The following is an 18264-nucleotide window of genomic DNA, read 5'->3' as shown; positions in this document are numbered from 1 at the left end:
TTTCTATTTCTAGAAACTATTCTGAGACATCTGTGCCTCTCCTATATTCATCCTACATTATGTGCCTTTTTCTCCATCGACTTTTTCTACTTACTCCTATTAGACGTGGGCCTGCTAGAACTGTTTTATTGATGACTTTCAAGATATCACATCCACATTTTCCCCTTCACTGGTATCATTTGGCAACATCTAATTAGATTTATGTTTTAGAGATCTTTTGATTTTCTTCCATTTTCAAATTCTAACCTGTGGATACATGCTTACTTTTGACTGGAACATTTTGGAAATCATTCTTAAAATCTAGTGGATAGATTTAATCTGCTTTTTCTTCCACTGTCTATCAGGTGTCCCAGAATAATATGGCTAACATTTTTGATCATTCTCTTTGGTTGTTTTCATTGGTGCTGTAATCTTCTGCTAATATGGTCCATGAAAGATAAAGTCATGGTTGGGTTTTTAAAAGCAAAAACAAAATGAAAAGCAAACATGCTACTCCCACTCCTCACCCCAGCAAAAAGTTAAATTTATCTATAGAACATCACTATTGGTTCTGTATAAGAAATGTTTGCTGTTGTATACTGAACATATGTTTTTCTTTTCTTCCTTTCCACTGTCTTTCAATAGGTTGTTTTTTTTTTTTTTTTTTCTTAACCATCTACTTCTGTTTCAAATTGGAAAGTACAAGGGATATTTACCCGATGTAAACTTGTTCCCATTACAATTTAAGAAGTTTAACATTTGAAAAAGTAGGTAAATTTAATTTAAAAATTTATAATGACTGATGAACTTAAAATGATTGAGTTATAGATTCAATTCCCCTCTGTTATAAAGACAAATGGCTAGAATTGCCTATTTACATTCTGGTTGTTCAACAACATGGTTTTTTAAAAAAGTCTAATACAACTTAATGAAATTGAAAATTAATAAATAAGAGGTGTCCTTAAACAATGGCATTGTTATGGTTTCCTTTAACTATTTATATGCCTAACTATAGTGAAGTCAGCTTATATCCAATCCATTATTAATAAAAAACAGTCTGCCTAACACCAGTGTGTTCTTTTTTTACTCCAACTTTTCTTCCTTTATGTATGACTGACCTAAAAGTTCAGAGAAATCTGATTATAGATATGGAATTTAGTTGAAGAACACTTAGATTTTTATGAAAATTTTATATCAAAAATATATTGAAAATACAAGGAAGGTAACCTACTTCTGCTGGTGCTAAACTTTCTACCAGGGGTAAACTTAAAGCCCAGGGAAATGACACTCCAAAGTAACTATTTCCTGCACAGTCAGAGACTATCACATAGAGTGCTTTTGGAGAAAACAGGCCAAACTTTCAGTGACAACATTGTGTTGACTTCCTAGGGAAATGAATTTCAGTTCTTGCCAGGCAATCAGTCCTGTGCTTAGTATTATATATGTGTGTTTGGGTGAAGGAGCAGGTTGGAGGATTAAGAGCTCAAAGAAGAATGAGGCTAGTTCCTTCCCTCTGGATATAGTATTGACTTAATGGCTGTTCAGTACCATATGACCATAATCAAAGATTTCTTTGTGAATTTTACAGCAAATAAATAAGACTCTGTCATTTTTATTTTGTTCTCTTTATTTTGAAAAAATTGATAAAAGAAACAAATACTGTTATATAATAGCAAATAAATCCTTCCCCAATGGTATATAGTGACTAATTTATGTCATTTTTAAGATGGATGATTAGAATAACCAAAGCTCTATAGCCAGTATGGTCTCTGGATTCTACAAATACAGAATCACCTATAATCAAAGGAAATTAATTTCTTGATTTGGTAACCTAAGAGTGAAAGCACACCATGGAAAACTATGGAGTGTCCTGTAAGAATATATTAGAAAGAATTTATTATAGGACCTTTATTAAAGCAAAGAAGAACTTAAGTGCCTCTTGATGAAAGTGAAAGCAGAGAGTGAAAAAGTTGCCTTAAAGCTCAACATTCAGAAAATTAAGATCATGGCTTCCTGTCCATCACTTCATGGCAAATAGATGGGGAGACAATGGAAAAAGTGAGAGACTTTATTTTGGGGGCCTCCAAAATCACTGCAGATGGTGACTGCAGCCATGAAATTAAAAGACACTTGCTCCTTTTTGAAAAGCAATCACAAACCTAGATAACATATTAAAAAGCAGAGACATTACTTTGCCAACAAAGGTCTGTCTAGTCAAAGCTATGGTTTTTCCACTAGTTATATATAGATGTGAGAGTTGGACTATAAAGAAAGCTGAGAGCCAAGGAGTTGATGCTTTTGAACTGTGGTGCTGGAGAAGACTCTTGAGAGTCCCTTGGACTGCAAGGAGATCCAACCAGTCCATCCTAAGGGAGATCAGTCCTGAATATTCATTGGAAGGACTGATGCTGAAGCTGAAACTCTAATATTTTGATCACCTGATGTGAAGAACTGACTCATTAGAAAAGACCCTGCTGCTGGGAAAGATTGAAGGCAGGAGGAGAAGGGGATGATGGAGGATGAGATGATTGGATGGCATCACTGACTCGATGGACATGAGTTTGAGCAAGCTCCAGGAGTTGGTGAAGGATTGGGAAGCCTGGTGTGCTGCAGTTCACAGAGTCGCAAAGAGTAGGGCGCAACTGAGTGACTGAACTGAACTATTATAGGGCCTGGGCTTGGGCTAAGTGATTTTGAGGGGGGTTTAAGTGAAGATTTATACTGGGCTGGATGCCGTAAGGAAATTAAGGTAATTCTTGATTGGCAAGGAGATCCAACAAGTCCATTCTAAAGGAGATCAGCCCTGGGTGTTCTTTGGAAGGAATGATGCTAAAGCTGAAACCAGTACTTTGGCCACCTCTTGTGAAGAGTTGACTCATTGCAAACGACTCTGATGCTGGGAGGGATTGGGGGCAGGAGGAAAAGGGGATGACCGAGGATGAGGTGGCTGGATGGCATCACCGACTCGATGGACGTGAGTTTGAGTGAACTCCGGGAGATGGTGATGGACAGGGAAGCCTGGTGTGTTGTGATTCCTGGGGTCACAAAGAGTCGGACACGACTGAGTGACTGATCTGATTTGATGATTGGCTATCATAATAACTTTTATTTAGAAAATGAGAAGTTGAAGCATGGCTAAAGCTGCAATTTATAAAAATGCAGCAGTAGCTTATAATCAACCAGAATAGAGGGATAGTTGGTAATTTTTGTAATTTGGACAATGGTCTTTTTACTCTTGTTCTATCAGAGTCATTGGATGTCCTTGTCTGATGATGTCATGTGAAATTTTTATGTTCGACCAAAGAACATTGTGCTAGTTCTGAGTCCTGGGCCATCTCCAGCAATACCAAGGCCTATCTGGTAACGCCAAGTCAGCTCCCAAATGACAAAAAATGCTTTCTCATTTCTTTGACCATATTAGAGAACTTAACATCTTTCAAATAAATAACAAAATAATGAAACTACAATCCATTTACCAATAAGCATTTTTTCCCCCCAGTTTGCAAAGCTCGATGATATATCAGAAGAAGCAAAAGGAGGAAGAGGGATGGGAAGTGAGGGAGGAGGAAGATGTGAAGTACCAGAAGAAAGATCAAGGAGTCTCTTTCTAAGGAGCACGAGAGAGAGAGAGGTAAGGAGAAGTCTGAGCTGACTCCAGTGATCCCTGATGTTCACATTTTTTGCAATCCCTTCCCTTTGTGGGTACTGGACCTCCTGCCTTGCTTCTAGTAGCTAGAGCACAACAAAAGTGATATGACGTCACTGTCAATGCTATGTTACATAAGGCTGTGCTTTCTCTCTCATTTGCTCTCACTCTCTCCACTTCTACTTGCTTGCTTACTCTGAAGAAGCAAGCCACTGTGTTGTAAACTTTTGTATAGAGAATCCCATATGGCAGCGAACTGAGGGAGGCCCCCTGCTAACAGTTAGCAAGGAACCGAAGCCCTCAGCTCTTCAACCCATGAAGACTGAATGAATACCATGTGAGTGAGTCTGGAGTCCATGTGTCCCAGTCAAGCTGGGAGGTAATTACAGCTGCCGGCTGACAACTTGATGTCAACCTAATATGAGACTTTGAGATGCAAGTGCCAGCTAAGCTGTACCTGGATTCCTGAGCCACAGAAACTGTGCAATAAGAAATATTGCTTGTCTTAAACCATTAAGATTGAGGGTAATTTGTGACACAGTGACAGATAACTAATACAGAACATCAGGGTGGGATAAGGGGGAGATGAGTGAGGAAACTAGAACATGGATTTTAAGGAGGCACTTGCTCTCCAGGCTGTGCAAGTTCCTCACTCACCCTGGTCCAGCTCTGCAGGAGAGGTAACATTTAAAAATGAGGCGTGAAGGTGAGACTGCAGGAAAAAGCACCGGAGCTTTGACTACAAATCCATTAAACTACTATGTATTACATTTATTTTGTGAGAGTTTAATTCCATTGATGTATGCTATATGCTAATCACTCCAGTCGTGTCCAACTCTGAGTGATGCTATGAAATGTAGCCTGCCAGGTTCCTCTGTCCATGGGATTCTCCAGATAAGAATGCTGGAGTGCATTGTCATTCCCTTCTCCAGGGGATCTTCCCGACACACTGATTGAGCCCATCTCCTGCTGCTGCTACTGCTGCTAAGTTGCTTCAGTGGTGTCCGACCCTGTGTGACCCCATAGACGGCAGCCCACCAGGCTCCCCCGTCCCTGGGATTCTCCAGGCAAGAACACTGGAGTGGGTTGCCATTTCCTTCTCCAATGCATGAAAGTGAAAAGTGAAAGTGAAGTCGCTCAGTCATGTCCGACTCTTAGCGACCCCATGGACTGCAGCCTACCAGGCTCCTCGGTCCATGGGATTTTCCAGGCAAGAGTACTGGAGTGGGGTGCCGTTGCCTTCTCCGCCCATCTCCTGCATCTACCGCCAAAATTACAATAAGTGCTCTAGGAAATCGGCCAACAATGAAAACTAGTAGATAAAATAAGAAACATGATATTCTACACAACTTTATATACACCTATTTTTAGGGAAATTTAGACAATTATGTTCTTAGTTCTGGAAAGAGGTGGAAGGCAGAAGAAAGAGAATTCATTGTTGCTAAATGTTACAAAATATTTGTTATAGGAGAGTTTCTTAGTAATATCTTATATATACACTAATTTTATGAGCTCATCTCCCTAAACACCCCAGCAGGAAGTAGACAGAGAAAGGATAAAAGCACCAAAACAAAGTATAAATGCACTCTATGGCACAGCAGGAGCAACGTGAATGAATGAGTCATTTAAGCAGAACCTTGTGTGTGTGCCAAAAGCCATGTTGTGGAAGAAACCATTTTTAAGGACTTCAAGATAAAGCTAAATTATGTCAAAATATCAGATCAGGAAATAATGGAGAGGCAAAAGAAAAGTGAAAGGATTAAAATATTTTGTTATATTTTAATACAAGTTAAATTTGATTTTAAGGAAATAAAACATAAAAGCTAATTGCTGTTTTGTAGTATATTGATTAAATGTGTGCTGGTGTTTAGCAAGCTTGACAGCTCATTTTCAAAATTCAAATCATAGAAATTTCAAGAAACCTTAGACCAGTTCTTTCTTCTTCAGTCATGATGTGCACCTGAGTCACTTGGGGATCTTATTAAAAAGTAGATGTTATATCCTTCAATTGAATAATTTATTTAAATAATAATAAATTATTAAAATTATTAATTAATAATAATAATGTAAATAATAATTATTTAAAATAAACACATTTTTTAAAAAGTAGGATGGCTAATTTAGTGAGTCTGAGGCAGGTCCATGACTACATTTCAACAATCTCCCAGAAAATATCTTTCTAACAGGTTGCCAAGGGTTGCATTTTTAAAGAAGCGTTGCTGCTGCTGCTGCTAAGTTGCTTCAGTCGTGTCCAACTCTTTGTGACCCCATGGACTGCAGCCTACCAGGCTCCTCCGCCCATGGGATTTTCCAGGCAAGTGTACTGGAGTGGGTTGCCATTTCCTCCTCCAATGCATGAAAGTGAAAAGTGAAAGTGAAGTCACTCAGTCGTGTCCGGCTCTTTGTGACCCCATGGACTGCAGCCTACCAGGCTCCTCAGTCCATGGGATTTTCCAGGCAAGAGTACTGGAGTGGGGTGCCATTGCTTTCTCTGTAAGAAGCGTTACAAGTTCTTAAACCTTGGATTTTAGGACAGGTGTAGTCCTTGGACAAGCAATATCAACATCGCATGGGAATGGTTAGGAATGCAAATTTTTGAGCCCCACTCCATATTATAGAATCAGAAACTCAGGATGGTGCCCAGAAATTTCCTATCTATCAAAGCTCCCAGGTGAATCTGAGACATAAGTAAGTTTCACTGTCTTAGGATACAGTGTTTCTGAACCAAGGGTACATATTAGAAACTCCTATGGAATTTCTTTAATTTCAATGAGAATGTACTTGTTCATTGACTCTGAGTAAACTGGTTAGAGAAGGAACCTAGAGAAAATTTTAAATTATCCTTAGTTGGGTAGGAGATAATAATGAAAAAAAAAAGAGAGAGAGAAGGAGAAACACTGTATTTGAAAAATTGCAGAGAAGTTCAATGATTTATCAAAGTCTGAGAACCAGAAATGAAAGACTGCCCAGTTTTCATTTAGGGGGTTCCCAGGTGGCACTAGTGGTAAAGAATCTGCCTGCCAGTGCAGGAGACATAAGAGACATGGGTTGGACCTCTGGGTCAAGAAGATCCCCTGGAAGAGGAAATGGCAACTAGCTCCAGTATGTTTGTCCTTAAAATCCTAAGGACAGAGGAGCCTGGTGGGTTATAGTCCATGGGGTCACAAAGAATTGGACATGACTGAGCATGTGAGCACATCAAAATTTTCATTCAAGTTCTTTTCCTGGCACTTCAAGATGATAGCAGGATGACTTGAAATAATCCAAAATGGTCTCTTTCTCATGGAATGTATATAATCTCAGCATGCTGTTGTCTTTTCCTCTTGGGATAAAGAAACAGTCACCCATTCTGAATTGCCCTCTGGGACACAGCCCATTCAGAGGCCTGTATTAGTCACTTAATTACATTCTCTTTCAGTAGCTTCACATTGTTATTACAACACAGAAATGAAATAATTGTTTAAAGCAAAGCTGTGATAGCCCAGGCAAAGCTTTGAAAGCGTAGTGAATGTAATACACACACTAAGACTACAAGTGCCTACTTTTAAAAATGTTGTTTCCTTGCTTTTTAAAAAGGGTTTGAAAATAGGTTATTTTTACAGTTGGTGTTTTTTTTTTTTTTTCCTTCTAATTTCTATTTTACAATTTTTCCAGTTTAAGAAATATTTTGTTCAGCCTACATGAGCCTATATATTTTTTATTACTGTATAATGAAGATTTGTACCTAAAACAAAATTCTTTTGAAAGTTCTTACTGTTCAAGGAGAAAGCATATTGAGAAATGTTTATCCTTGCATGTATCTTATGTTCTTAATAGATTCATATATCAAAAGCACCTAATAGTACCCAGGACTTTTCTAGAGTCTAATTCAAATGAGTGTCTCTAGTCCTTTTTAGGGAGATGTTAAGAGAATTTTAGGGGACTTCCAAGTCTTTTAGATTCATGAACAGTGGTTCTGAATTTGAATGATGCTGCTCTGCTAACTTGGCTTCTCACTGGTAAAGAATCCACCTGCCAATGCAGAAAACGGGTTTGATCCCTGTATCAGGAAGATCCGCTGAAGAAGGAAATGGCAACCCACTCCAGTATTCTTCCCTGGGAAATCCATGGACAGAGAAGCCTGGTGGGCTACAGTCCAAAGGAATGCAGATTCAGACACAACTGAGCATGCACGAATGCTCTGCTAACTGGCTTTAAAAATAGGTGGAGACAGTTTGGATTTTACATTGAGTAGTGGCATTTAGTAGATGGAGGCACGGTGGCTAACCATGCTGCAGTGAGCGAGAAAGTGTGGCAAAATGAAGGATTCGACCCCAGATGGCACTCTTTTGACAAACACTTAAGGAAGGAATCATGGATTCTATTTTGCAATCTCAGGGAATGGGGTGGAGAGCAAGTGCCCTCTGGGCATATGGAACTCACTGTGAAGTGACAGAGGTCGTTCTATCCAGGGAACAGCAGCAGATGGGGGCAGCTGAGAGCACACCAGTTTCAGGCTTTGAAAATACTCTTTGAAAGATTTGTTTGTTAAAAAATGCTCTCCTTTTAGAATGCTCAGCAGGAAAGAGCAACATGTACTCTCAAAATGATGTTGAAAAGTGACTCTAACTAGAGGCAGAGGACAGGAGTCTGATGTTAAGCAAAGAAGCAAGACATAAGAAGGAGTTTACTCAAAGAAAGTGAAACTCTGACACATGATCAGTTCAAGTGCATGCTCTGTGGTCAGGGGGCACAGGGAAGAAAGATAACTGTAATAAATGTAATATTTATTACATTCTTCTCTCTGGGCTTTATAAATTTCATGCTTTCTAGAAAAACAGTTTCCAACCAAAAGCATGATAGCTACACTGGATAGCTTTTATCAAATTAGACATAACTTTGTTCTTACGGTGTTCTCAGGTATTCAGCCTAGGCATGTGTATTCTGTACTTTAATGAAAGTTTCTTAAATCTGAAATACATCCTTGGATAAAGAGGAATTAATGAACAGCATTTCATATATATATGAAGAACTCAACTTAGTAAGAACTTAGTAAGAACTTAGTAAGAACTCAACTTGAAGACCATCTTAAACAAATTTTTAAGTGTACAATATGGCATTCAACATTCAGAAAACTAAGATCATGGCATCCAGTCCCATCACTTCATGGCTGATAGATGGGGAAACGGTGGAAACAGTGGCTGACTTTATTTTTCTGGGCTCCAAAATCACTGCAGATGGTGACTGCAGCCATGAAATTAAAAGACTTTTATCCTTGGAAGGAAAGTTATGACCAACCTAGACAGCATATTAAAAAGCAGAGACATTACTTTGCCAACAAAGGTCCGTCTAATCAAGGCTGTGGTTTTCCCAGTGGTTGTGTATGGATGTGAGAGTTGGACTGTGAAGAAAGCTGAGCACCGAAGAATTGATGCTTTTGAACTGTGGTGTTGGAGAAGACTCTTGAGAGTCTCTTGGACTGTAAGGAGATCCAACCAGTCCATCCTAAGGGAGATCAGTCCTGGGTGTTCATTGGAAGGACTGATGTTGAAGCTGAAACTCCAATACTTTGGCCACCTGATGCAAAGAGCTGATTCATTGGAAAAGACCCTGATGCTGGGAAAGATTAAGGGCAGGAGAAGAAGGGGACGACAGAGGATGAGATGGTTGGATGGCATCACCGACTCGATGGACATGGGTTTGGGTGGACTCTGGGACTTGGTGATGGACAGTGAGGCCTTGCCTGCTGTGGTTCATGGGGTTGCAAAGAGTCAGACACGACCAAGCGACTGAACTGACTTGAACTGATGGCATTTTAAGCTATTGGCACAATGTTGTACAGCAGATCTCCATAGGTTATTCAAGCTTGCACAAAATATTAGCTTTTTCTGCTCCAATTGTGATGCTATGGATGGTGAATTCCTGACCACACTTCTCAGAAACAACATGGAATACAGCTATGCTGTAACATAGGGGAGTGTCCAGTAAAAATTTTGATTGAAATAATAAGTGAATATAATCTTTCTGCTGTTTGTTCACTGAGGATCAAGAAACTGAGCTTTTCCTCTACAATTTTATGAAAGGTTTCTGGAAGTCTAGGGGAAAAAAATATTTAGTGTTATATGATTCAAAACAAACAAACAAACAAACAAAAACAAAAAAACTTCAACCTTCAATTCCTAACAGGAGGAAGTTCTGAGAGGGAGATAAATAAAAAGAATTGCCACAGAAGGATAATTTGATATATCCTAAGCAGCAATAGCAACAAAATAAGTCTCAACATGTCTCTCTATGCGTTTCCCCATTCATTCACACATGCTCAGTTTAAGGTGAATTGTGAGATGTTAGTTATGAGTTAGGGGCTTCCCTGGTAGTTCAGTTGGTAAAGAATTTGCTTGCCTTGTAGAAGACCCCAATTCAATTCCTGGGTTGGGATAATCCCCTGGAGAAGGGATAGACTACCCACTCAAGTAATCATGGTCTTCCCTATGGCTCAGATGGTAAAGAATCCATCTGCAATGCAGGAGACCCAGGTTTGATCCCTGTATTGGGAAGATCCCCTGGAGGAGGGCATGGCAACTCACTCTAGTATTCTTGCCTGGAGAATCCCCATGGACAAAGGAGCCTGGTGGGCTGCAGTCTATGGGGTCACAAAGTTGGACACAATTAAGTGACTAGGCATAGAACAGTTAGGAGTTAAGCAGACTCACAGCCTTGTTTTTGAAAATGAAGCTTCAAATGCCTATAGCATCTTCTCTGTTCCACAGACAAACGTACATCTGTCAGAGAATCTACCCCATCTAACTGATAGATCACATATTTTTTAATTTGTGAAGCTGTGTTTATTTATTAGTGTGATATTGAAAATACTTGTTTGAAATGAGTTGGGGTCCTAAAGAGGTTAATTACATAATAATTATTCTGTAATGTACTTCCCTTCTTCCTGGGGTAGACTATTTTCACTTCTAAATGAAATTTGCAAATCACTAAATATTTGAAAGACATAATACCTAAAATAATTTGTGCCTGCTCTGAATGACTACAGCATAGATTTATATTCAACAAATGGAGGCTTGAAGTCTCTGCAATAGAGCCTTAAATGTTCATTTATATTTCTCTCCACACATATATTTCTAGTTAGTATTTTTAATATTTGGTCATAATAGTTTTACATTAGAAGATTAGGTTTGATACTTAAAAATATCTATGCACTATTTTAGGCCTTGTGACTTTGCATGATAGAGAAAGAGAAGAGAGAGATTCATAAATTCATGTATAGGTGAATGGGTGGATGAATGGATTGGTGGATAAATAAACAGGAAAATTACTGAATCATCTCTGTATGGGACATAGAATAGTTCTTCTTCACTTAGAACCAGTAACAAGAAATATTCCAACCATCTTGCTTCCTCCTTAATGTGTATCTCCAAGGGGAAGTAGCTCTTGCTAATATAATTAATGAGAAATGCCATGTATCATTGTCATGAGTGAGCCTCTCCTTTGTTCTCTCTTGTAAGCTCCATGTATAAACTTTCCCTGTGTCTTCTCTCTCTCTTTTTTTTTTTTGGTAAAGGAAGTAGAAATGATGGGGGACATGCCCATGTCCAGCAACTGCTGAAAACTGAATAATTTCAAGTAAAATGGCAGAAGTAGAGATGCCATTTTCCATATCAGGAAGAATCTACTATGTAAGTCAATTTTACTGGTAATACAGCTGGTAGTTTGAACCTTATCTTTTTCTCATGTCTATTTTCAATTGCTTTAATACTTGGAGAAAGAGAAAGTTGATTGATTGCCCCCATCTCTTATTAAAACAAGTTTCTTACAAGCAAATATGCTATTTCAAAGGAATTAATTTTTTTTCTATAATGAAATTCAGCAGTGATAGTCTGTCATTTCAATATCTAGAGTAGAAATATAATTTAATGAACAGTATGTGTTACATGGTCTCTTGAGCATTTCCCATTATCCATTTGTTTCATTTCCTTTTTCATAATATCTTTCTTGATTCAGACCTTAACTTCTTTATTAGCTGGCTATAGAGCTATTGATGAGACTTTAGACAAGCAAATAAGAATCTTGAAAATTATATAATTTTCTGTTTGAAGAGTCTTTTGAAATGTTTAGACAATACGAGGGAAGTCCTGAATTTACTGTGTATTTTCTGTGCATTGTCATTATAGACCACATAAGAGGATTTATTAAAATTTTCACATACCATCTTTACACTCTTTTTCTATTTCTTGTGAACAAAATTTTAGCCAACCAAAAAAGGAAAGATTATAGTCTAATAGAGAAAGCATGGATTTGGTGCCAATAGATGTGTATAGAAAGCACAACTGTGCTATTTACTAAGTCTTTAGATTTTTGTGTGAATTACTCTGTCTGCCCTTGGTTTTCTCACATGTAAAATTAATGTAATAATGTATAAAAGTAAAAATTGCCACACAAATTAAACAGAATTTCTCTTCTCTCTTTATTAATGTTTCTCTGTGTCTGAATCTATAGATCATATATAGATGATCTATAGATCTATAATCTATAGATCATATCCTTAATATTTTATACCTTATATATTAAATAATTCTTAGAGTGGCTCTTGGTTTATAGTAAATAACTCTTCTGTCAGGAAGGCTTCATACCACAACCATTGACCCTGAAATTTTCTAAGAACTTGAAACTGACAGTCACTGGATTGAGTTATTTTAATGTCAGGACCCTAGACAGCATGAGCTCCCTGGAGCCACTTAAGCACATGCTCTCCCTGCAGCTCAGACATACACTATTCATGAGCATCTGGGATGCAGTATGGCAGAAGGGATAAAAGCACAGGGCCGAGAGTCAGGCTGTCCAGGTTTGAATTCTAGATCTGTCACTTACTAACTGTGACCTTGGGAAGATTATATAACTTAGTACAACTGTTTATTGATCTGTAAAAGGCATATAATAGCTGTAGATACCATATAGAGCTCACGGGAAAATGAAACGAGGTAATTATATAAAGAGCTTAGAATGGTGCCTGGAACATAGTGGATGCCCGGCAAGTAGTAGCTATTATTAAGATTCTGGGAGATATTCCAGTTCCTTCCAATGAACAGCCTACATTCTTTTATTTCTATTCTTAAGTAAAACATCATAATTTCTGTTGTTCCTCATAACCAAGTGAACCTCAACTAAAAGCCTGGGTGAAACTGTCTTTGGTATTTTGTTTGAACAAGTTCAGTTTATGCCCCTTAGATATGTTTATGGCTAAAATGAAAATTTTTCCACAGTTTATTGTGATCCACACAGTCAAAGGCTTTGGCATAGTCAATAAAGCAGAAATAGATGTTTTTCTGGAACTTTGCTTTTTCGATGATCCAGCGGATGTTGGCAATTTGATCTCTGGTTCCACTGCCTTTGCTAAAACCAGCTTGAACATCTGGAATTCCACAGTTCACGTACTGCTGAAGCCAGGCTTGGAGAATTGTGAGCATTACTTTATTAGCATATGAGATGAGTGCAATTGTGCGGTAGTCTGAGCATTCTTTTGCATTGCCTTTCATGACCTGCCTATTGAGAAACCTATATGCAGGTCAGGAAGCAACAGTCAGAACTGGACATGGAACAACAGACTGGTTCCAAATAGGAAAAGGAGTACATCAAGGCTGTATATTGTCACCCTGCTTATTTAACTTATATGCAGATTACATCATGAGAAACGCTGGGCTGGATGAAGCACAAGCTGGGATCAAGATTGCTGGGAGAAATATCAATAACCTTAGATATGTAGATGACACCATCCTTATGGCAAAAAGTGAAGAGGAACTAAAAACTCTCTTGATGAAAGTGAAAGTGGAGAGTGAAAAACTTGGCTTAAAGCTCAACATTCAGAAAACTGAATGTTGAGATCATGGCATGTGGTCCCATCACTTCATGGGAAATAGATGGGGAAACAGTGGAAACAGTGTCAGACTTTATCTTTTTGGGCTCCAAAATCACTGCAGATGGTGACTGCAGCCATGAAATTAAAAGATGCTTACTCCTTGGAAGGAAGGTTATGACCAACCTAGATAGCATATTCAAAAGCAGAGACATTACTTTGCCAACAAAGGTCTGTCTAGTCAAGGCTATGCTTTTTCCAGTAGTCATGTATGGATGTGAGAGTTGGACTGTGAAGAAAGCTGAGCACCGAAGAATTGATGTTTTTGAACTGTGGTGTTGGAGAAGACTCTTGAGAGTTCCTTGGACTGCAAGGAGATCCAACCAGTCCATTCTAAAGGAGATCAGTTCTGGGTGTTCTTTGGAAGGAATGATGCTAAAGCTGAAACTCCAATACTTTGGCCACCTCATGTGAAGAGTTTACTCATTGGAAAAGATTCTGATGCTGGGAGGGTTTGGGGGCAGGAGGAGAAGGGGACAACCAAGGATGAGATGGCTGGATGGCATCACTGACTCAATGGACATGAGTTTGGGTGAACTCTGGGTGTTGGTGATGGACAGGGAGGCCTGGCGTGCTGCAATTCATGGGGTCACAAAGAGTCGGACATGACTGAGCGGCTGAACTGAACTGAACTGAACTGATGGAGGTAGGTATCCATAAGCCTCATTTTATAGATGACAAATTTAACATTTCTTTTTTTGCCACAGGCCATACAGCTAGAAAGTGGAGAGATCAGACAATGAACCCAGGCAGTCTGGCCTGAATTAACCCGATTAAAGAGCCTCTTGATGAAAGTAAAAGAGAGTGAAAAACTTGGCTTAAAACTCAACATTCAGAAAACTAAAATCATGGCAAATAAATGGGGAAACAATGGAAATAGTGACTGACTTTATTTTGGGGGGCTCCAAAATCACTGCAGATGGTGACTGCAGCCATGAAATTAAAAGACGTTTACTTCTTGGAAAAAAAGTTATGACCAAGCTAGACAGCATATTAGAAAGCAGAGACATCACTTTACCAACAAAGATCTGTCTAGTCAAAGCAATGGTTTTTCCAGTAGTCATGTATGGGTGTGAGAGTTGGATTACAAAGAAAGTTGAGTGCCAAAGAATTGATGCTTTTGAACTGTGTGTTGGAGAAGACTCTTTTTTTTTTTTTTTTTAAATCCAGGACTTTAAAAGGTATATTTATTGTTTTTTTTTAATGCTTTTTTCTTTATTCTTTTTAAAAGTATGAAAGTATGATAATACATTTACAGGAGACTTGGAAAATACAGAACAAACTTACATATAGTTCCATTATATATTACAATTATTTTTTAAGTGGATAAATTCCTTCCACTTTTCTCTCTATTCATTCTAATAATTTTTGAGAGTTTGATATTGGAGAAGACTCTTGAGAGTCCCTTGGATTGCAAGGAGATCCAACCAGTCCAGCCTAAAGGAATCAGTACTGAATATTCATTGGATGGACTAATGATGACGCTAAACCTCCAAAACTTTGGCCACCTGATGCGAAGAACAGACTCAGTGAAAAAGGCCCTGATGCTGGACAAGATTAAAGGCAGGAGGAGACAGGGACAACAGAGGATGAGATGGTTGAATGGCATCACCAACACAAGGGACATGAGTTTGAGTAAGCTCCAGGAGTTGGCGATGGACAGGGAAGCCTGTCTTGCTGCAGTCCATGGGGTCGCAAAGAGTCAGACATGACTGACTGAACTGAATTGAACTCTGAAAGACTATAATTTCTACTGAGAAAACACACACACACATTTTTTCTTTTCCATTGCTCTATAGTTTTTATATCTACTTTTCCTGTTTTTCTGCCTCCACTTCCCATTTGAGATCTGGTACACATTTTATATGTACACTTAGCCTAGAACAAGATAACACTATTCAGTTGAGCTTGCTGGCTTGGCTGGCAATTAATTTTACCATGAAGTCTACTTTCTGTTCTTTTTACTTATAATACATTATAAATAACTGAACAGCATGTCTAAAGGGTAGCTAAACAAACTACCAAACAATTTTGCACACTTACCAAGTCTGCATAATGCATCTTTTAACTTCAGAAGTTATAATGTGTAATATATTAAACAAGTCAATGTTCAAAATTGTCACCAATTGTATTATCCTCTATTTTACTCAACAGGGAATACCTATGGTTTTTCAAACTTATACTTCAGAACAAAAGGAACATACTTTAATTCATCAAAGAGTTAGTTGTTTATTTTTAACAAGTACCAATTCAATGGAAATACATATTATATTACTTTTTATGAAATGCATCCTTCTATAAAATATAGCATTGTGAATCATTATAATTGGGGGTTAAGATGAGGGGACATTGAGCTGAAGGAGTATGTTATTTGTCAAAATGCTTTCTGGTTATAAAGGGCAGTTGTTTTTACATATTAGTACATTGCCTTTGCTTTCTTATGTTATCATAGGTAGAAATGGATAATTTCCAAGAGCTCCCCATGAAAGTTCTCCATCTGGCTGGATTTTTCAACCCTCATCACATTAGATTTCTTATATAATTTTGCTCTAGGGCTCTTCACTTGGATTTTAAGGTATAGCTATTTAATATGATATTAATAATAAAAAGAAATAATAATAATAGCCTTCCCTAGTTTGGCTTCTACCACAAGTTGTGATTAATCTTTCAGTGCTCTATAAGTACGTATTTACTTTTAGCTCTAGGTAAAGAAATAAGACAGACAGTTTAGATAATTGGCCCCAGTCCACACTGTTGGTACATTGTGTTAGGATTAAAAAGAAATCTTCTAGCATGACAGAGTTCATGCTCTTTCTTCTGGATGCACATGCAGTTACAAATGCCTAGTATTTTCTCCCAATAACATTTTCTTGTTGCAATAGTTCAGAACCGAGTCTGTGAAATCAGTCAAAACTGTGTTCAGCTAGTGGCTCTTAAGTCACTTAACTTCTATAAATCTGTTTCTCCCTCTGTGAAATAAGGACAAGAATAGTGCTTACCTCTTAATATGACTGTAAGAGTTAAATGAAAGAATGTCTGTAAAACATAATAATTTTCCAGAGCATTTCTGTAAACATTATGCTGCTGCTGCTAAGTCGCTTCAGTCGTGTCCGACTCTATGCAACCCCATAGATGGCAGCCCATCAGGTTCCCCCATCCCTGGGATTCTCCAGGCAAGAACGCTGGAGTGGGTTGCCATTCCTTCTCCAATGCATGAAGTGAAAAGTGAAAGTGGAGTCACTCGGTCACGTCCGACTCTTAGCTACCCCATGGACTGCAGCCCACCAGGCTCCTCTGTCTATGGGATTTTCTAGGCAAGAGCGCTGGAATGGGGTGCCATCGCCTTCTCCGGTAAACATTATAGTTATTATTTTAAAGATTATGATCTCATGTCATTCTGGTGGAGGAATATGCCAGACTATTATGAATATCATTGGACAGATGGGGTATTCTGTAGTATATAGATCAGTATAAAACATTAGAGCTTGGGCTTCCCAGGTGGCACAGAGTTAAATAATCTGAGACACACGTTCGAGCCTTGGATTGGGAAGATCCTCTAGAGAAGGAAATGGCAATCCGCTCCAGTATTCTTGCCTAGAAAATTCCATGGAAAGAGGAGCCTGTTGCGCTGCAGTTCATGGGGTCACAAAGAGTCAGACAGTACCGAGCGACAGAGAACACACATGCATCCATTTACTCTGATAGGGTCAAGTAGAAAGAAGAATTTGAAAATTTGTGACCCCTAAATTGTAACTGTGTTTCTTTGCTCTTCACTGAGTTCTTTGAAAATCATATTTGAATTTGTTTGTGTTGTCCCATCATTCTTCTTATTTTGACTACCTGGTTCCTGTTTTAGAGCTTTCGGTTTATTTTAAACAGATTTAATTATTTATAGAAATTTAAAAGATATTAGTGAATTCATTCCACATCATTCAAGAATTATTCTGAAGGAGCAGACTCCATTCCAAACTTTAGGATGAGGATAATAAAATGGGTAAGTCACTCTAGTTTTCTCTTTAAGCACCACTTTTCATATTCTAGTGGGCATTTTAATCATCTGAGGAATTTTATTCAAATTCAAATTTTAACTCAGATGGCCAGGGTGGGATGTATTTCTGACAGACTCCCAGTTACTGCTGCTAGTCTATGGCCATACTTGGAAGAGCAAGATCTTAGAAGCTCACAGCTATGCCTGCAGTTAGAGATGAGCACTAATAGCTATGAGCAATGTATAAAGTTACACAAAAGAGAGAATAATCAATACTGGGTAGAATGGAGATAATTAGAAAGATACTGTTGAAAAAGTCTAAGCAGAATTTGTTATTGAATATCAAGTCATCTTTTACCAATAATAACCATATAACTTTCAAATGATAACACCCAATTTGATTTTTGATGCGTTTGTGACAGTCTGTTACATCTGAGTAATGCTTGGTTTGGAGTGAGTTAACACTATGAATAATTGTCCTTATAGGTGTCCCTGATCTATCTGTGCCTGCCATTTTCCAATATACAATTCCTAAGTGGGGAAGTATCTTCTAAAAATTTTACCTTGAAAATCTCACTGCAATGATCAGCCTCAGTAATTCTGAGTAACTTTGAGGACTTTCATATAGTTTTGATGTATTTTCAATCTTTTATAACATTTCATCTGACTCTTGACTTTTAAGGTCCAAAGATAAATGTAGAACCAAAATTCTTAGAGAAATCTAGTGTGAGATGTGGCATGACAGAGGCA

The sequence above is a fragment of the Bos taurus genome, chromosome 6 (genome assembly GCF_002263795.3).
Source record: "Bos taurus isolate L1 Dominette 01449 registration number 42190680 breed Hereford chromosome 6, ARS-UCD2.0, whole genome shotgun sequence".
Classification (NCBI taxonomy): Eukaryota; Metazoa; Chordata; class Mammalia; order Artiodactyla; family Bovidae; genus Bos; species Bos taurus.
The sequence above is the reverse complement of the archived record's forward strand: the minus strand, read 5'-3'. Positions refer to the sequence as shown.